At 44.7% G+C, this 20,913-nt stretch overlaps 1 long non-coding RNA gene across 8 annotated transcripts in view; it reads left to right on the top strand.

Moving 5' to 3' along the window:
• Positions 1 to 20,913, top strand: part of LOC102053087 (uncharacterized) — an 88,302-nt gene that overhangs the window by 53,914 nt on the left and 13,475 nt on the right. For 6 of the 8 annotated variants that reach the window (XR_008731128.1, XR_008731127.1, XR_008731125.1 and 3 more), the window contains one exon: positions 17,896 to 17,998. The exons of the other annotated variants lie outside the window; for them this stretch is intronic. This is a non-coding gene — a long non-coding RNA (uncharacterized LOC102053087). The remainder of the gene's footprint in view (positions 1 to 17,895; positions 17,999 to 20,913) is intronic. 8 annotated transcript variants of the gene reach the window in all.

Below are 20,913 nucleotides of genomic sequence, written 5' to 3'. Positions count from 1 at the left end.
TAAACTGTGCGCAAAGTTACCGCATCACCCCGGCGGGTCGAGGGACTGGGAAAATCATCCGGTCAGCTGTCTTTTATATTGTAAACGACGAACGAGTCGAAATGAAATGACCTCAAAAGCCGCTCCCCCTCAGTTCTCATTTCGTATTTACCGACACGCCGTTGACATCAGCAGGCAAACTGAAACGACAAAATTCAGCTCCAAATGCCTGGATTTGCTGGGCAGGCGTTTTACCGGGTTTGCACACCGCTCCGAGCGCTGCTTTTGGCATTATTGTCATTATTAGTGATACCTTTTAGCAAACTTTTAAGATTTTATTGGCCAAGTACGGCAACTCACGGCGTTTCAAATTAGGGTGGAGGCATCGAATCCAATTTCCTTTACGTTTTAAAAGAAACTTTCACAGCAGTGGTGGGGAGTTGATTTGATGCTCTTTACTAACAACTTTCAGCAGCTCTGCGTTTCCTGCAATAGTGACATTTCAGCCTCCCTTCTTAAGAAACCAGCGGAATTCGGAGATAGCCATCGACAGCAGCTCCCCGTGCCCCTAAGCAGGGAGGGGGGGCAGGAAAACGCCGGCTCTGATTTTGGGGGTCGGGGAAGGGTTGTTTCTCGGTGGGGAGGTGGCACATCTCCAAGCCCCGTCCCTACCAGATGTCTTTGCAGCTGGACACGCGGGGACGTCCCCGCTGCCTCACGGTGGGGATGAGCCACGGTGGCGCAGCCACCTCCGGCCCCGCGCTAGGCGGGTGCTGCCAGCCACCGCCAAGTCAAGTCAAACGCCGTCGCCTGCCGGATTTTTTTTTTTCTTTTTTTTTTTTTTTTTTTTTTCCGAAGAACCCCCAAAATTCCCCCGTGGTGTCACGGAAAGAGTTCGGCGGTAACCGCCACTTCAGAGCTCTCCTTGCTCACCAGCCCTAAACGTCAAAGGCAGGCGAGAAGGCATTTGTGCTTAGGGGGAAAAAAAATATCATCAGCTATAGCTGGGGAGGAGAGGGGTGTGAGGGAGAAGGGGGTGAGAAGGGTTTTGGCTGTGCCGGGGCTGACACGGTCCGTCTCCACTTCCAGCGAAGCGGGAGCGACTCCCTTCCCCGGCGACCTGCTGGGAGCTCCCCGGGAGCCCCGCGGCTTCCCCGGGCTGGTGCCCCCGGGCTCTGCGGGGCAGCGCCGGGACTCGCCGACCTCCCCGCGCCCCTCGCCCCGGCGGCTCCGGAGGGCTTGGGCAGCCCGGCGGGGGCCGGGGGCGGGCGGTGGGGCCCCCTCCGTGCCCCCAGGTCGCTCTCCGTGCCGTCCAGCCCACAGAATGGGCTCGAAAAGCGAGATTTTGGGAAACCTGTAGAGGGAATGGTCGTGATCTGCGCGTCAAAGCGAAGTTGAAGGACCAGCAGCCGCAGTTAATACCGGTCACTTCTACCGAGATTTTGGGGCTTTTTTTTTTTTTTTCGGTCTGGAAACTTTTTTTGGGTGTGTCTAGAGCTGCGTAATTTCGTAATTATTTTTTCAGACACCGTTGTCTATATCCAGCGTGTGCGACCAGGTTGTTAAAGACGGGATGATTTTTGCTCCTACCAGCTGGATCTCTGCACGGTTTAATTAACCCCTTGTGCCTCGTCACGTTTCTTTTACCGAACAAACTGTCAGGGCAGCCGGCGGTCAGCTCAGTACTGCTCTGTATTGCAGGACTGAAAAGGTACGATGCAATGTGTGCAGAATGATTGTAGCCTTTCAGGATGTTACCGAGGTTAAATGAAAGTCCCGGGACGGTAAGAGCGACAAAATGGTAGCTGTCCAAGAACAAAATCGTTATTTTTAATTGAGTCGAGGTTTGGTGTGGTGGTTTTCAGTTTGGGTTTTTTTGTTTTTGTTTTTTTGGTTTTTTTCCTTTCTTTTTTTCTTCCCTAGCGTAGCTGGAAAGTGTCTTTGTTCTGTGTAAATTAATGGAGGCTTTAAAACGTGCTTGTTACGATTGACTGCCGGGAGGGTATATACAGCGAATAATGACAGCCCTTAGCGAAAGAAATACAGTAACCTGGTTTTGGATAGCGGTGTCCCAGCGACGACTTGTCTTTTCCTGTGGGTTTTCCCTATTTTTTCTCTCTCTCTCTTACTTTTTTCTTTTTCTTTTTTTAAACTGTAATTATTGCAGAGCTGTGTCCAGGAGCATGGAGTGTCATTTCAGAAATGCCCTCCCCGTGGCTCCCGAGCCGCCCCTGGCCGAAGAGGGGCTGCGGGACACCGCGGCCGGGTCATGGGGAGCTCGCTTCTCTCCAGCCGCAAATATTAAGTTTCTCCCCTTTTTCGTTCCCCAGTCCAAAGATTTGGCTGATAAAAACTAAATCTCTGTATGACGGCTCGTTTTCGTGCCAGGCTCAACATCCAGCTCATCCCCTCGATGTCAGGTTTCTCAGCGTCTCGTTGTCCCGTTTTCGGACACCCTTTTCCTCGGAGATGTCTCCAAGCCCAGATTTTTATATGTTCCCCCCCGCCCCCCTCCCCCTCCCCCAGCGGCACCGGGGCTACCGGTTTCGTCTCTTGTCAAACTTCGCGGAGATTTAGTGTAAGTTCAGGTAGTTTGAACTCTACAGACGACTGTGTTATCTTATTTGTAATAATTAAATTAAGCAATTTTGAGTCTCGTCGTTAAAAATACCAAATGCAAATACTCAGCACCTTGGGTGTCTGCTGGTACTTTTATTTCTCTCGGCATATAAGGAGTTATTTAACGTATAGAAAGAAGCAAAGAATCACCTCCTTTTAGCAGAAGGTCAAACGGTGCAATTAAGCGATAAAGTTCAGAGGGTCGGGGAAAGCTGGAATATCGCTGTAAAAAAGCAGTATCAACTGGTTGTGTTTTTTAAAAATGTAATCGCCTTTTGGACTTGAGGTAGCTGCTGCTTCTCGGTTATTCACTCGTCCGAGATGCTGAGGGGTCCGATCCTGCTCCCGGGACAGCGGTCGGTGGCGGGGCCGGGTGCCGGCAGGGGGTCCTGGCACTGCGGCCGTGGCGGTGCTCAGCCCTGGGTCAGGCGAAGCGGGGTGGAGAGCGGCTGGCAGCCCGCTGCAGATCTGCTTCCCAGGCTAGTTTTGGCTTCCGAGAAAATGAGCAGTTACTGTAAAATGTTCACATTGCTGGGATGGAAACTTTTCGGTGTGTTGGAAATACATGAAGACAGAAACGACGATGACAGCGCCTCGAGGAGTAACTTCTGACCCCCTGAAAAGCAAGAAGAACTTTCAGGACCTGCTAGTTAATGACAGTCATTTCCATCCCACTCCTCTGAAACCAAAACGTGTGCGTTTGGGGGAATTTCGGACTTTCGGTCACGCCGGGAGAGCGGGAGCTCCCCTCCAGCCGCCGCCCGGCCGCGGTGCGCCGGACCGCCGAGCCGCCGTCTGCATCGCCCGCAGGTTGCCCCGCGGGGCAGGGGACGAGCGTCCCGGCAGCCGGGGCTCCCCGCGGCCGGTATTCGTTTTGCCTCGCTCCCCCCGTGCCCCTTGGCCGCCCGGTGCCTGGCAGAGGGACCGGGCACCGCCGGGTGCTGCGCCGCCACCCGCTGCCACCTGCGCTGCGCTCCCCAGCCGGGACGAGCCGGGTCTGCAGGGCTGCAGTGCTTTCGAGTCATTAGTGCTTCTTAGGTGGGTTATTGTTTGTTTGTTTTAATTTTTTTTTTTATTGTTTCTCTTCACCAGCCTCTTATTTTGTTCTCGCAAACACTAGAGCCAGCGAAGGCAGCGGGCGTGCAGGCACTGCGGCAGCCCGGAGATCTCGCTTGTCTCCCCCTCCCCTCCAAAACGCTGCAGCTGAAGTGCTGGCAGTGTGGTGATTCGTCTCCAGCTGCTGCCGCTGGTCAGTATTTACCGCCAGTCATTTATCTCCCGGGTTCAGCTTATTATTCTTTTCCTTTTCCGGGAGGAAAATGCAAAATAAATTTGTGTTCGGCCATTTTCTGCAAACTTGACACCCCGAGCTGCGGTTTTGTCTGTGCTCGGACTTCCCCGGGGCGAGCCGAAGCGTTTCCCTGCGCTCGGTAACTCTGCAAACACTGCAGCTGGGCTGCAAAGCAACTCGTGGGTCCTGTCGGCAGAATCCCCGGCTCCTTTTCCCGTCTCTGTCTCTGTGGCAGTGGCCGTGGGCTGTCCCGGGGCACGCCTAACCCTTCCCGCGGCCCTGGGACTGTCACCCAAGGGATGCCCTCGCCGAGTCCCTCCGTTTCGTGCCGCCTGGCTGGTACCCGGAGGGCCACCCTCGCTTTAAGGCAACGCGGGGGCCCAGCGGGAGGAAGATGGGTACTGGCGGAGGAGCCGGGACAGTGCTGGTACTATGCTGGGACAGTCTGCGATTCTGCTGGGACAATCTGCGATTCTGCTGGAAAAGTCTGGGACAGCCTGACTGCGCTCCGGCAAGCGCTGGGATGGTTGGGGTGGTGCTGGGACTGTCCTGGGACAGTGTGGGACTGTCGTGGGACAGGTGGGATAGTGCTGGGACAAAGCTGGGGCAGGCTGGGACTGCCCTGACACCGTCTGCGACGGTGCTGGAAGAACTGGGACAGTCTGGGACAGTTAGGATAGTCCTGGGACTGTGCTGGGGCAGTGCTGGGACAATTAGGACGGTGCTGGCAGGACCTGGGATAGTGCTGGGACTGTGCTGGCACAACGCTGGAACAGTCAGGATAGCGGCTGGGCTGTCCTGGGGCAGGACAGCGCCGGGACGGTCTGGGGCAGCGCTGGGCCGGCTGGCGGAGCGCAGCGCGGGCGGAGGGAGCTGCCGGCGGGCACGGCCGCACCGGGGGCCGGGCCGCGTAGGGCTGAGCCTCGGCCTCCGCCCGCCCGCTCCCCGCGGAGAGCGCAGCGGGGCACCCGCGACCCGGCCCCGGCCCCGGCCCGCCTCGCCCCCTGGGCGGCCGGTGGGTGCGGGGAAGGGCCGGCCGGCAGGAGGGCTGCCGGGGCTGGGCACGGCCAGCCGCCGCCCTGCCCCCGCTCCGCTACCGCGGGGCTCCCCTAGCCCTTCCGTCTGACAGGCACAGTCCAGCCCAGAGCTCCGAGGGCGGCTGAAAACGTCAGCCCCTTCAGGCTTCCCACGGCCGCGCCCGATGCACCTCGTGGTTTCCCTCCCTCCGTTCTGGGGGGTCCTCGGTCCGCCCATAGGGGTCCCTCGGAGCAGCACCACCAGCTCGGTGGCGACCCGAAATACTCCTGCTAACAGACCTCATCCCACCCGTGCCTTTGTGCTGGCAGAATCGGGCCCATTTCTGGAAACTAAAGGGCAAAATAATAAAAATAACACCTGCCACAAACTTATTTTTTAAATTATTTTTTCAAAAGTAGAGTTGCTTGTGCCTCAGCCGTGGCCTTTTAGAGCTCCCAAGCAAGCTGAAAGCTGCTGGAGTGCCTTGTGTATCTGTGAGTGTGGAACATTACTTCCAGGAGAATAGTTTAGACTTATTAAATAGAGCTATACATAGAGTTATATCAAAGACATCAATACTCATCTATTGAAACTGAAAATTATTTGCACTCTGAAATACTGATGGCTCTGAAAAGATACTTTCTTCATTACTTTTGCTTAGAGATATAAAATGCAGTTCGTTCTCGGCTGTGTGCATTTAGTGGACAAAATTCATTAAAGATGTGTGTTTTGTACAATCCCACGGGACAACTTTAATCGCCGGTGAAATTTTATTTGACTTTGCAATGTAACAGTGGGGATTTGACTCATCAAGATGTAAATTAAGAGTAAATAGAGGGAAAAAAGGTTTCTCTGCATACATCTGAATGTATATTTCCTCATTATAATATATTAATTAATATTGCTTCTCAGTCATGAATTAGTAAGTGCTCTAGAGGGAATTCAGGGAAGACTAACCGAAATGATTAGTGTACTACAGGACTAATGTATGGAGAAAATTTGTTCAATATCTATAAGGTGCATCTGCATAGATAGAAATGAAAGTAGTTTGGGCAGTGAGACGTATGTGTTTGTGGCTGGGGGGGATCCGCAGTGTGCAAATGTAACAGTACTGCTGCTGCTGAAGTGCTCGCTCATACCAGCGATGCTCAGTGCTTAAGGATGGTCCTGGGTTCCAGCCTAGAATTCAAACTGGTTTTCAGTTCTTGCTTCAAGGCATGCAATGTGATTTCAGAAGCTTCACATGCCTGGCCTGTTTTGTCACCTAGCTCCATGTGACTTCATGTGCAACTAGGTATTTGTCACTCTGCTGAGAGTCCAGATTTTCTCACTTATTTCACAGCAAAATGGAAGCACTTGATTTGGGGCTTTGCATGCTTACCTTGGAGGCTAGGTCCCTGAAGTCTGGCTATGGTAGCATCTAGCTTATAGGTACTGTACCAGTTATGTCTCTTTTTCCTTATATTGCATTCTTCCCCACAAAGAAACAAAAAGGTGTTGGGGAAAACATCTGTTGGAGAAGACTGTGTCCTTAGAATTAGCATTTCTTCACTTTAATAAGTACTTTTTTTTTTTTTTTCTTTAAATCAGCTGTTACACCCTGTTCTTGTTTGTATGTTGCCTACTTGGCTTCCGAGCTTACTTGGGTAAGGTCATTTTTGGTGAGTCCAGAAACCATCAAACTCATTATAGCAGTTCTCTACACTGACTTACAGTGATTATGGAGACTTGTAAGCATGCTGTGTCATAGCCATGATGGCCTAAGGATGTAAGCAAGACAGATAAAAATTCTAAAATGTTATGAAAAGATATCTTGTTAGTTATTAAAAACACGTCAGTGTAAAATGATATTCAGAAAGTATTTGCTCATCACGGAAGAGTTACCTTATTTTAGTAAATGCACCTTGGTTTTTATTACAGTTCAAGTGAGTGGCTCAACTATGTGTGATGCTCCAAAACCTGTAACTAAGTTAACACAATCGACACATCTTTGTATAGACCCTTGCTTTCCACGTGTAACGCACAACCATTTCTAGTACACATCGGCTATCTCTGATACAGATTTCAGGAAACAGACCAGCAACATGTAATTCACTGCCCAGAAGTATGTTTAGTTCAGAAGCTTTGGCAAAGTTTTCCACACAGGACTCTCACCCACCTGAAAACATCCTGAATTAATTGGTGCTTGGGTTGCTCAAATAGGACCATAGGCCTGGATTCCCAAATGTCATCTGGGATCCTTGGGCATCTGACTCCTGTTTAAATATTTCTTGTTGGATAGTAGGAGGTAACTATCTGAGTAGCTTTAGAATTTGAGCCTCTTTCTTTTTTCTTAGGCATTACACCAAAGATCTCTCATTGCACCTGTAAATGTACATTACTAGAAAGTAATCCTGGACAAGAATGTCCTGCTCTAATGAGGGGATTTCAGCTGTTCTGGACTAGTGTGCTGCACTGCACTGTTAGGGAACTGAGCTCCATTTTGTAACTGGCAGGAGGTGAGAGTATTGTAGAAGTAAATCTCTTAGTTCCTGAGGACAGGAGAGAAGCATCAGTCTGTTGAAAAGGTACTTAGAGCCTCCAAGGTTAATCCCATACAACTTCATTTGGAAGGAAAAAGAAGAAATCTCATAAACAGTGGAAGAAAGTGTGGGAGGGGGAAAGTGAAGAAAAGTGGGGTGGGAGGGCACAGCAAGAATGAGGAGAAGGAGGCACGTGCCTGACGTGTGCAGGTCATCTGTAGATCAATATATAACCGGACAACTTTAATAGTGCTCTCAGAACTCAGATTAATGTAACAAAAGAAAGAATCATAGCTGAGGGTTATTCTCACAAGTATGAGTAGGTGGAATTTTTATGCTTGTCTCAGTAGAAACTAGTTTCAGCTGTACCACAGCCCTTCACTAATGCGATGCCACTCAAGAGGGACTTATCTGAGAGCAGTTACTATTTCTTTATAATAATTTTGAGGAAGAGATGACTTTTCACTGTTGTCATAATTAAAATAGTTATTTTCATTACATGTATTAATTCATTTCTAGATTTGGATGGAGGAGCAGGTACAATATATAACATACATCTGACCGACTAGCTTATCTCAACATCCCAGGCAAATCAGCTGCTTGCCCAACTCATGCCAAGTTTGAGTGAAGAAATGGGTCCTGTGTGTTCTCCCAAAGCTCAACAGATTGTGAGGTAATTAAGGGCTTCCTATCAAGCAGGAAGCAATCTGCACAGGGGCCTTCCCATAACAACGGATGCCTTCCCCAGAAGCTCTCACTGAGGAATTATATTTCATAGCACTCTGCCCGAATGTGTTTTATCATGCAGAAGGCAATTACATCGAAATAGTTTAAAATATATAGGTTATCAATATCACATGGGTATGCACGCTAATTTTATCGGCCGATTGAAGAAATGAGGCAAGGCTAATTAGCAGAATTAGTTTTTTTAACAGTAGCTCTGAATGTTCTCCTGCTAGAATTGCTGCTCTCGGAGAGCTTTCTAGAATACGTACGTGCACTTGCCACCTTACTACAAAAGTTGTCTACTGGGAAAGTTTGTGATTGTCTCCACTCCTTCCTTTTGGAGCCCTAGATCTCCGAGGAAGGAAAATAAGCATGTCATGTGAAAACCCCCTAAAGTTTGTACTCGATATTTTAACTTCCCTTTGCAAGGCAGCTGCTGCATTTGCACATGTGGGAATCTGGTGAGCCATACAATCTTAGGCTGAGGATTTCTATTCACTAGGGATTAGCTGAACTGTTTTCCTAAATCAGTCACCAGATCTGGATTCCAAATTAACAAAGTGGTGCTGAGCAATAATGTAGACTCTAGGTAGCAGCTGTGCAAATTTATTCAATGAAAGCATTATAAAAGCAGGCTGTCTAACTGCCTTAGCTTTAGTGCAGTGAACTCTGAGAACTAGCAGACTTACTGAATTTATAAGAAGTAAAAAGCTCAGGTTCATTCAAGCCTCAAGGATGCTGAATGAGAAATGCTGGTCTTTGCACAATTAGTCTAAACACAACTACTCACAACAAAATTTTAGAAGATGCAGAATGACTGTATCCTAGAAAACAGTGTTAGAAGGGACTTCAAAGATCACTGAACCTCTCCCTGTGGCCTGGTGACCTGCTATCCCTGTCTTTTCTGTTTAGCCTGCTCCTGAAGACATCCAGGGATGGAGATTTCACACACCCCTCATGCAAACTATGCCAGCTTTCAACCATCCTTCACGCTGGAAGTCTTTTCTTGCTGTGTTTTCTGTAGTCATCTGAAAACTAAACCACGCCAATCCTTCTGCTTTTCCTTCATAGGTGTCCTCTATTTTTTTTGACCTCTGACAATTCTTACCTCTCTTTTCTGAGCTCTGTCCAACTTCTCTTTTGCCATATCTCAAACTAGAGTAATCATTCTGGCTAGGAGTTTGCTGCTGCTGAGGGAGCAGATGAATCAAGCCTCCTAAAGGCTGTCTTACTTTTCATGATTCCCACTATGGGGTTTGCTTTTTAATTTTTTTTTTTTTTTTATTGCAGCAGCACAGTTGACTATATACTGGCTGTGCTCCCCTAGCTCCTTTCTACAGGGCTGCTGTCTTACCAATTCTTGCCTAGCTTGTCTTTGTGCAGTGTGAAAGTGCAGGACTTTGCATATGTCCTTACTGATTCACCACCTATTTTTAAGACTATTTCTCCAATTTTTCAAGATAATCTGAGTTTCATTCCTATCTTCCAGTGAGCTGGCAGCCTCTATTATCATGGGATTATCTGCAGTAATGAATAAGCATATTTTATCTTCTCTCATTCAGGTTATTAACGGAAGTAGTGAGAAGTCCCAAATTTAGCACAGATTCCTGGGGAATCCCACTCTACATATCCTTCCATTTCAATAACTAACCATTGATAAAATGCTTGTAGTGAATGACTTCCCAGTGAGTTTGTACTCATAGTAGTTTCCTTTAAACTGTGTTTGTCTTAGGTAGAAGAATAATACATGTCAGTGTCAAAAACAGTCAAGATATGACACCTCCTGCTTCTCCCATCTGTTACCCTGTTGTAGAAGGAAACTAGATTAGTATGTCACCACCTAGTCTCATCCAGAAAAGACTGTATACACTTAATTCAAGTCTTTATGAGGCCTGGAGCAGCAGTTCCCAAACTATGGCCTCAAGCAAAGACACTGCTGGGAGGGGAGGCACCAACCTGGCTGAAGTCAGACTGAAGAAGTGGGGCTCACAAGCTGAAGTACATCTGTCAGGGTTAACGTGGTGTCACAGTCCGGGCAGTGGGGCTGCTAGAATGATCTGATATGAGGCACTGCCCTAGAGCCTTTTTCCATCCATCTTTTCTGTAGGTGAGTATGGTGTCTTGAGACACTCCTGTTTGAGCCTAGTGACATTCAGATGCTATTTGTAGCAAAAGAAAAATGAAACAGTTGGATCTCTGGAACACACTGAAAGAATAAACCATTAAAATACAACTTGCATTCAGGTATGTGATGAAAATGCACAGAAGGTGCCCTGCAGACGGACAGGGGAAATACAACATGCAGCCAGAGGTCTGAAACCTACAGTCATTAACTTGATCATCCTAAGTAGGGCATGCCCAGATGAAACAAATATTAGGGAAAACTTGATGCAGATTAATATAATTTATCTTTCGAGGTGTACAGCATACACCATGTCACATCACACTTCTTTATAGTCAGAGAAGTAGGTTCTTTGAGTATGTAATTCATCTAGTCCATTTTAGAGGGGAGTTGCACCCACAAATACCCATTTGTGCAGAGTTTGATCTGACAGGTCAGATACAGACTTCTGTATTTTATATGTCTGATGTTAAGTTACGCACTTTTTGCTTTTTGTGTCAGGTGCAAAACAAATCACTTATGGTCTCTTAATTTTTATGGAAAAGGGTAATATCTCCACATTGGGAATGCCCAGTTAATTTGAATTTTAAGAAAGCTTGTGATCAGCAGGGCACTATTTAAATGTGCAGTATCTAAATGCCTCCATTTATGACCCCAAATATAAGCATAAACTTCTAATCTGCTGGATTTTCACTTTTCTCCTAACTGCCATCATTCCTCTTGCTGCCTGCTTAAGAACTGTGAGTTTAGATGGAGCCTTTCCCAGCCCTGCCAAAATTTTAAGAAAGAGGAAGGCTTTATGGCTCACATAAGGGAGTTCCTATTAGGAAACAGCACAAAAACTCTTACCTGTGAGACAGTGAAGTTAATCTCAATAGATTCCTGATGCATATTTGCCAAATAGTATTAAACACCTGTGCAGATACTTACTCAGAGTGTAAATTCAGTGTCATATAGTTCACTTCACATGGTAGATCCAGATTAGTTTTCTCAAAGTGCCTTGTCTAGACAAATCCTGAGGATGTATTTGACCTGATAACACAGCTAAACCATCTGTGCTACAGTACCTGTGGATGTGCATGGCGAGTGTCACTGGTGGAGTTCCAGAAGACAGTGCCTGTCCCAGAGCTACTGGCTTCTACGTTACTACTTGAGGGGTTATAGAAGCCAGAAATGGCATGGGAAATTTATTGTAAACTGATAGATCTGATGACCTTATAAATTTTTAATTTATAATATTAGAATCTGGTAGCACGTGTGAATACTTTTTTAGGCTTGGCATATAAAAGCCCAGCATGCCGAATGTTAGTTTTGAAGGGGGTTTTCCCAAGACACAGAGAAGAGCCGCTGTATGTATCCAACTACAGCAGTATGCAGAGCGTGAGACACACCGTTTATACTAGACTTTTTCCCCAGAGTTCTACAATGCACATAAGAATGTCTGTCCTGAATCTGAATTAGGAAATTCACTTGATTTCTAAAACTTGGTAAAAACACCTAAGAAATAGATAACAGTAACATAATACTTCATTGCAGAAAAGAAGCAGCATAGGCAGGTGAAGCCCACACAGATGTAAAAAACCACTTGGCTTTAAAATGTGCTTGTCTTATACTTCTCCTCACAAACTTTGCTTCGCTGGAAGGCTCTGTAGTATTGCCATAGGATGCCACTGAAGTGGTGGGTATGTGCTTGGACTATCTAGAACAAATTACAAAGTAATTTTTTGACCCTGGGCACAAGGTCATTGAAATATAATGTCAGAAAATTGCCTTAATTCAGTGCAAATGATTGGCAGGGTTTCTGAGAAGGTACATGGTTTTAGCTGTTATGTTAGATTATGAAGTTGCAGTTTTCATGGTGATCCCCCAACCCATCTGTTTTGAAAAGGTTGAAGGATGAGATCATACTTCCAGGTCTGTGTTAATGTTATTCTGCAGGGAAGTCACTGAAGAAAATGAAAATGATCTTTACATATGACAGAGGTAATACTGCTGCATTCTTTCAAGTTTTATTTGGTATCTTTGTTTCAGGGGTTTTACAGGCAACTTAAAAAGGTACAAAAGTACTGCATGAAATTGCATGCATGGTTTTGTATCGCTGCTTGCTATGTAATATATTTATTGTGCTAAGTAATTGACGTGGCTGTAAACGTGAGTCTGATTTTTATACATTAAAATGATAAAATTACTCAGTTTGTATTTCCAGATTCAACAATAATGTGGTTAGGCACTTTTTAAATTTGCAAGTGGTACCCTCCCCACTGATAAATAAGACAGGAAGACTAGTGACAAATGACGTGGAGAAGGCTGAGGTACTCGTCAATTTTTTTGGCTCAGTTTTCAATGGTAATCTCCCTTCCCACATCTCTCAAGCCCCTGAACTTCAAGGCAGGTACTGGGGGAGCAAACTCCCTCCTACTGTAGGAGAAGGTCAGGTTCAAGACCACCTGAGGAACCTGAACATACATAAGTCTATGGGACTTGGTGAGATCCATCCCAGAGTCTTGAGGGAACTGGCTGATGTAGCTGACCCACCACTCTCCTTGATATCTGAAAAGTCGTGACGGTAAGGTGGAGTCCCTGGTGACTGGAAAAAGGGCAACATTACACCTACTTTTAAAAAGGGTAAAAAGGAGGATGCTGGGAACTACCAACCAGTCAGCCTCACCTCCAGCCCGGTAAGATCATGGAGCGGATCCTGCTGGAAGATATGTCAAAACACATGGAAGACAGGGAGGCGATTAGAGATAGCCAACATGGCTTCACCAAGGGCAAATCATGCCTGATTAATTTACTGGCCTTCTACAATGGAGTGACTGCATCAGTGGACAAGGGAAGAGCTACAGCTGTCATCTACCTGGAATTTTGTAAGGCCTTTGACACAACCCTCCACAACATTCTTACCTGTAAATTGGAGAGATATGGGTTTGATGGATGGACTGTCAGATGGATAAGAAATCGGCTGGATAGCCAGTGTCCAAAGAATTACAGTCAATGCCAAATGTCCAAGTGGAAACCAGGGATGAGTGGTGTCCCTCAAAGGTCTGTACTCGGACCAATGCTATTTAATACCTTCATCAATGACATAGTGGGATCGAGTGCACCCTCAGAAAGTTTGTAGATGACACCAACCTGAGTGGTGCGGTTCATTCACTAGAGGGAAGAGATGCCATCTGTAGGGACCTTGGCAGGCTTGAGGAGTGGGCCCATGAAAATCACATGAAGTTCAGGAGGGTCAATGGCCAGGTCCTGCACATGGGTTGGGGCAATCCCCAACATCAATACAGACTGGGGGGTGAATGGATTAAGAGCAGCCCTGCAGAAAAGGACTTCAGGATACTTGTTGCTGAAAAATGGGACATGAACTGGCAGTGTGCTCTCGCAGTCCAGAAATCCAGTTGTGTCCTGGGCTGTATGAAAATAAGTGTGACCAGCAGCTTGAGGGAGGTGATTCTCCCCCTCTACTCTGCTCTCATGAGGCCCCACCTGGAGTACTGTGTTCAGCTCTGGGGTCCCCAGTACAAGAAAGACATAGAGCTGTTGGAGCAGGTCCAGAGTTGTGACATGAAAAAGGTCAGAGGGCTGGAGCATCTCTCCTATGAGGAAAGGCAGAGAGAGTTGGGGTTGTTTAGTTTGAAGAAGAGAAGGCTCTGGGGAGACCTTACTGTGGCCTTTCAATATATAAAGGGGGCTTGTAAGAAAGACAGAGAGAGAATGTAGCGACAAGGAGAAGGGACAATGGTTTTAAGCTGAAAGAGGGTAGGTTTAGATTGGACATATGGAAGAAATTTTTTATTATGAAGGTGGTGAGACAGTCGAACAGGTTCCCCAGAGGAGTTGTGGATGCCCTGTCATTGGAAGTCTCCAAGGTCAAGTTGGGTGGGACTTTGAGCAACCTGATCTAGTAAAAGAAGTCTCTTCCCATGGCAGGGAGATTGGACTAGATGGTCTTTATAGGTCCCTTCTGACCCAAACTATTCTATGATATATTTTTCAAATTTGACTATTTAAAAGAGATTTTTTTTTTCTCTTAAGAATAGGTCAATATTACTGGCTGGTGTTATTTAAAAGAATGGGTTAAGTCAGGGTGTCCTGATTCTGGATATGTCACACTATCGTAGTCAAAGACAAATCCTGTTTTTGCTTCTGTATCTCTAAAGTTGGTTGTTACCAAAGAATTACAGAAAGCAGCCCTAGAACAGATCTGAGGCCATCTATTCCTTCCCTCTGATCAAGGCAGAATCAAATATACCTACGTTCTCCTTAACAGATATTTGACTCACCTGCTTTCCAAGACCTCCAAGAATGGAGATTTTAGAACCTCTCAATGTGGTTTATTCCAGTGTTTAATCATTTTAGAAAATGGTTCTTTTTGACACGTGCAAGTTAATCTGTACAAGCCTAATCTGTAACCTGTATCTCTTTCGCTGCAAGTAAACTACTTCCTCTGGATCATGGCTTGAAGTGGCTTGAGAATAACTTATTTTTCTGGACTTCCAGCTATTCTTGCAGCTTTACTTTTATTTTTTGTCTTTCCTGATGTACAATAAGCAAAGCTGGATGCAAAGTAACCTGTGCCAAACAGAATGGAAGGATTCCTTCATATGCCTTGTCAGGTGTACATCCCATTGTATTACGGCTGCTTTTTTTCATAACCATATGATGTTGTTGATTAACCTTCAGTTTAGTCATTTTTTTCCTCAGAATTGCTCCTTAGTCTATCGTCCTCATCTTTCATGAGCTGCCTAAGTGTAAACCTTTATTCTTGTTTCTGTAGAATTGCCTTCTAGTGTTTTCAGACCACTTCTCCATTTTGTTAAGATCATTTAGTTCTTTACTAAGCTACTCTGGTATATTTACCTATTTGCCAGTGAGAGTTGTGAGGCCTGGGAGAGATTTTAATTACTTACCTTTGGGGTAATTGTAGGTGTCCACATGTGAGTTGGGTGTCTAAATGCCCTTTGTAGTCAAAGTAGTCAATACAATCTATGGAGCTCAGAGACAATCTCAATCTTTTGTAGGTGTCTACATGTGGTCAGCTGAACAGATCATTCATTGTACTCTTCATCATTTATTAATGTCAATTCAGTGTAAATGTATCAAAATGGAGGTCTGTAGGCCTACTCTAGCTTGGAAGACAGTATGGAATAACAAAGTTATCTGAGAAAGACATTACAGCAATTTTATAGCTTATGCAGAGGAACTGGAAGTAGGAGCCCCAATTATGCCTTTCTTTCCCATCTCTTTGTTCACAGGGAACAGCTCTGCCTCTCACCTGCCCACTCCTCATTTTTAATTATGAAAATATTATGTAGGAATCTTGTTACAAAGCAAGATAAAAAGCTTATTTTTCTCTGAGTCTGTTAAATTACAGAACATATACTTTCTCTGCACAGGACTCCATCCGAGGCTGAAAAGCATCCCCAGACTCTGCAAATCTCTACCTTTTGGTTCCTTGTCAAAGTAATAGATCATCCCCAGTGTTTGCTTGGATATATTAGTTAGGGATAATTTATTACCACTGTACTTCATAGTTGCTCTATTTTTTGTTACGGTAGATGTTTCTCTGTGTTCATTGGCAATTAAGTAAAATAGTAGTTATTATATGTGTGATTTCTTTTAATGGCCAGCTTTATGAATTTCCCAGGTTTTAAGTCATATGTAAAAGAAGTATGACATGGTGTCCATAATCTCTGTTCCCCTCCTGATAAATAGGCCACATTCCTTCCAAATATACAGTTTAACATTCATTGTGAATGCTCAGAGAAGACTTGGGAGTCAGAATTGTCAATCTTTGTAATATGTAGGACTGTGATGACAGTATCACTTCCTAGGTGGGTCTGTGACATCAGGCACCAATGTTTTACTCTTTTGAAATGCAGATGTCTGGGGTGGAATTCTTCTGATCTAAATGCAGATGTCTGCAATATGGATGTTTGTATCTAAGCATGTCATCTTAGGTAACGTTTATGGTTAATGAAAAGGAGCAGGTAATTCTGGGGAGTTACTCATCTGACCTGTTTTGACATTTCCTTTCTGATGGGAAGAACCACATGTTAAAGTGTCTGTTTCTGTCCTCTAGTGTCCTGTTAATGAGAGGGCTTGAGGCCACCCACTGTCATCAGCTGCACCCGAGACCAGTGTTTCCAGAAGACTGGTACTGTGGCAGCAGCCAGCTGTCACTGAGGCCCAAAGAGAAAGGGAGGACAGCTTTTACAGTCACTCTCAATGGTACCAAACAAGAAAAGGGCACAAAAACCACCAAGGCCGACTGAACTGGTGTATTGCAGCTGGCACTGCAACAGGCAGTGGAGGCTGAACTCTCAGAAGCAAAAGCCCAAGTAATTTTACTTTTTAGATCTTCAGTATCTTCTCAGCCACTGATAAAACTGTCATCTTCAAGGAATATGATGTCCCAATATTTTTGTGCTATACTATATCTGCATCTCCTCCTTCTGCCTCTGATAGTATTGATGTTCTCAGATGAGATCTCTGGACTAGATTCACTCTAGTCACCACGCTGCTCCCCCCCCCCCCCCGCCCATATTTCTAGGGAGAAAGTCCTCTCCTTGGCTTTTCATTTGGCTACAGGAAGTATTTTTCATCATATATTGTGGTGAGGAGCTACAATCCACCCAGTTCTTCTGGTGTCTTTCTTGCCAGGAAAAAAAAGATCTATCAAAGCCCATTTAGTGGGAACTTCAGCCAGACGCTTATGAATGCTGGTTCTTTGTTATTTTCTCATTATGTGGTTCCTAGGTTTCTAAAGGTCTTGACATACATTCTCTACCAATAAGAAAAAACCCCTCCTCATGAGATTTAAGCATGTTGCTTTTATCTTTAATGGAACCATGTTTGAGCATCTGTCATCATGTTCACTAAATCATCTGCCAACGAAATCCACATTTTTAGTAGCCATTACCTCAGCTCAGGGATAAATAAAGTTCTAGCTTTTATGTCTAATCCTCCGTATTATTTTCAGGTGGATAGGGTAACGCTGAGGCCACATCTTACATTTAATCTAAAGGTGGTTTCAGATTTCTTATTAATCAGTATATCCACTGATATAGATATTTTTCCCATGACCCAGTTCACTGGTAGAAGGATCAAAACGTTGATCCTACGTGAACGCGTTGCCTTAGCCAGACAAAGCTCTTCTGCAAAACTGTGATGCACTTTGGTCTCAAACAGCCTTTGTTGTTCAGGATCAAATCTAAAAGGATGTAGCATCAACTTCAAACTCATTTGCAATGAGTTAGCAGACTTTATCAGAGCCACGTTTGATGTTATCACATTAGATCCACCAACCCATCTCAAGGCATATACAACTAGAGCACAAGGTGCTGCCACAGGCTGTGCTGGCAGGGTTGAGGGCTGCAGAGACACTGCTTGATCACCAATACTCACGTTTACGAAACAGTACTTGTGCTGGTTGCACAAAGTCTTCAAGGACACTGGTTCTTCAGTTTTTGTTCCAGTGAATAGCTTGCATTTACTGGTGTGACTGCACTCCTAATGAAATGCCCAGAAACAATTTCACAGGTGCCAGAACTTGAAGAAAGAAGAGTGATTGCCTTCGTCACTGTAATTCTTTGGTTCTTTGTATGTGGCTCCCACAGGTGTCCTTTCTGTTCCCTGGGTGGAAGGCTTGTCATGTGGACCAAGAGCTGCTGAAGAACTGGGTGGTGATCTGTTGACATGCTTGTGGGGTGAAAAGCAGAGGTGAGCAGGTTATGCACACACCTTATTGTGGACACATAGCAACATTAGAAACATTGGAATTCTTATGTGGAAGAGACATGCCCATTTAGAGTGCATTTTACCTGCATAAAGCATCTTGAAGTACCATAGCTATTACAAGGTTAGTGGCCCTCTGTATGGTTCCTTGTGAAACACTTGATGCAAAACACAGTGCTATGTCTTTGCCAGGTATTCCCATTGTTATTGGCAGCAAAGAACCTATGGTTGCTAACACTATTACTAAGAGTCATGAGCTTTTTCACAGGAATTAGACCTCATTAGATATCAGAAGCAGGATTTGTTTTGCGCACTGCTAAATTTTCTTTATTAAACCCAGTGATACATAGCAAGATTACATGGCAACTGACGTAAGTCCTTCAGAGTTCTTATTTTAAACCTGTATCAATGAACAGTTTATTCTGAAGCCTTTCAAGCATGCATGCATATGCATTATATACATATATACCCTATATTTATATATGTAGTGACAAAGCAAGTAGTTGAATACATTTTATGGGTCCAGCCTGGAGTTCTGCATGCATGAACTTGTGTGTGGTCAAGGAAGCTTGCATATTTTTGAACTCTAAGTTGGCCTAATAAAAGATATCATACTACAGTGCTTGCTTTGTCAACCCTGTTTTGCTGCTTCAAAATGACTTGCAAGATTAATTTTCAATTTTTAACATAAAAACCAAGAAAAAGAAGTGTTTACTTACTGCAAGGAGTTGATTCTGTGTTAATGACCCTGAAGGAGGTTTGTACACAAGGTTCAGATTGTTGCCAATTTGATGTATATTTGTGTTACAGAATATGAAAATGTGAAGTTATACCATCTTGAGGATCTTGTTTTTATAAGTAGGATTGGTTAAAAAAAACCTTTAAGTAATCATACTGTGTGTTTGATGGTGGAAATTAGTATGAATGTTTCTGGCAGTGGAGTGATGTGATGTGGTTATGCGTTTCTGTTTTCACTGCCTGCTCAATATTGGCCTTTTACAAATACAGATTACCATGTCGATGGAAAGAATTTACAGCTTTGGCCCCCTTGTCTCACTCTGTGTTACAGCACCTTTTTTGTGCTTTATGTTACATATCCTCCCAGCTGTATTTTTCTGACACAAAAAGGAAATGTCTGTGGACTATTTAATTGGATGAAATGAGTATTGTTTCACACTTACCTTGATTTCCTGTGGGGTGAAAACCTTGCTCCTCTGAAATCAGTAGCAAACTTTCTGCTGAATATGACAGGATGGAGAGTTTAATCAGTTATCCCTTACCAGCTAGCAACGTTGCATACTTGAAGCTCAGGAAAAAACCCCAACCCTAATAATAATGATGGTAGAAAGAATACTTCTTTAAAAAACCCCAGGATTTAGAACTGTCAGATAAAATCCACAAGTAAAATCCAAGCTGAATACAGAAGCTATAAGTGTGGTATGTTTAATATTGTTAGTTTTGGGGCCTCACGGCACAAGATAGAGCTGCAAGATCTGTTTGTGTTATGTGGGCTGTTACACTACATCCCTTACCTCATCTTGTGGACAAGGAGCTGCTTGCTTTGACTTCACGGAATTGCAGCTGTATTTGTGGAGTGCTCTCGTCCTTTGGCACTCTCTCCCCTGTACATTAATAAGGTTTGAATGCACCAGCATTTTCTCTGGAAGCAAACGTTAAAATTTGTCTTTAATCCTGATGCAATGCATATTCAGAATTTTTTCTTTTCCCGGAGTTTAGTTCCAGAGGAAAACATACTTGACTGGTGCTCTCACTAGTCAGCTGTGGTTTATAGCAATAATTAACAGTAAGATACTGCAGCAGAGAAATGCAGTCCAGCAGCTTCAGTTATGTGGTTCTGTTCACTTCTAAGGACTCCAAAGTGCTTAACAAACAATGTTTTGGGCAGGACAGGCAGCTCTGCCCATTTGAAGGTTTCCTAACACTTCCTGTTGTAAGATTCTGTTGTTTTTGTTTTTTTTTTTTCCAGAACTTTGCTGAACTTAATGTATTTAGGTTAAAGTTATTTTTATCTGATGTTAGTCCCTAGTTTTTGGTGGGTTTTGTTTTTAAAATTTTTAATTGGAAAGTGATTAAACTGTTTATAAGAAGAAAGCTAGTGAAAATATGTTTTTCTGCTTATGTAAAAAAAAAAAATTAAAATCTGACCGCTGTATTTTAAAAGGTTTTGGAGCAAAGACAGATCTTTCTGCCTTTGAATCAGGTATGTGCCTTTTGCCATACTCACAAAGCCTTTTAAATTTGGTTGACTGTTTCAAGACGTGGAAAAAAACGTGGTTACCAAATATTCCATAGAGATTTACTAAGGCCTAACAGCAAATTTTTCCAGAGATTTCATCTTCTCCGCCTTGCACAGCTCCTTCCCATGATCAGACTTTCCGTACACCGTCCTCACAGAACAACTGAGCCGTCACTAGCTGGGTGCACCGGAGGCCAAACCAGAGGCAACCCTTGTTGTATTGTCCCAGGGCATCACCCTGAGCTGCAGCAATGCTGTGCAGTGGAATTGAGAGCAGGGAAGGGAGCCTGTCCCTCCCAAGCTGGAATGCAACTTGGGGCTCCCAGATTTTACCATTCCTGTGCTGTTGGCAAGCCTCCAGCATATAATTTCTCTTTGCCACTAGCCTGAATGCCTGTAGCGAGCTGGACAACCTCAACAAGGCCCTGAGCAACCACGTCTCATGTTGAAATTAGTCCTGCTTTGAGCAGGAGGTGGGACTTCCTGACCTCCTGAGGTCCTTCTGAACCTAGCTTAGGCTGCTGTTCTGTGATTCTTGGCTGTCCATTTCTCTATCAGTCTGTGTGGGCCATCCTAGTTGGAGGGTCATTGTGGGTATGATGCACATAGTGGAAATAGTCTTTATTAGTTTGTTTTTAAAAAG

The sequence above is a fragment of the Falco cherrug genome, chromosome 2 (genome assembly GCF_023634085.1).
Source record: "Falco cherrug isolate bFalChe1 chromosome 2, bFalChe1.pri, whole genome shotgun sequence".
NCBI lineage: Eukaryota > Metazoa > Chordata > Aves > Falconiformes > Falconidae > Falco > Falco cherrug.
Note: the sequence above shows the minus strand (reverse complement) of the source record. Positions and strands in the feature narration are given on the sequence as shown.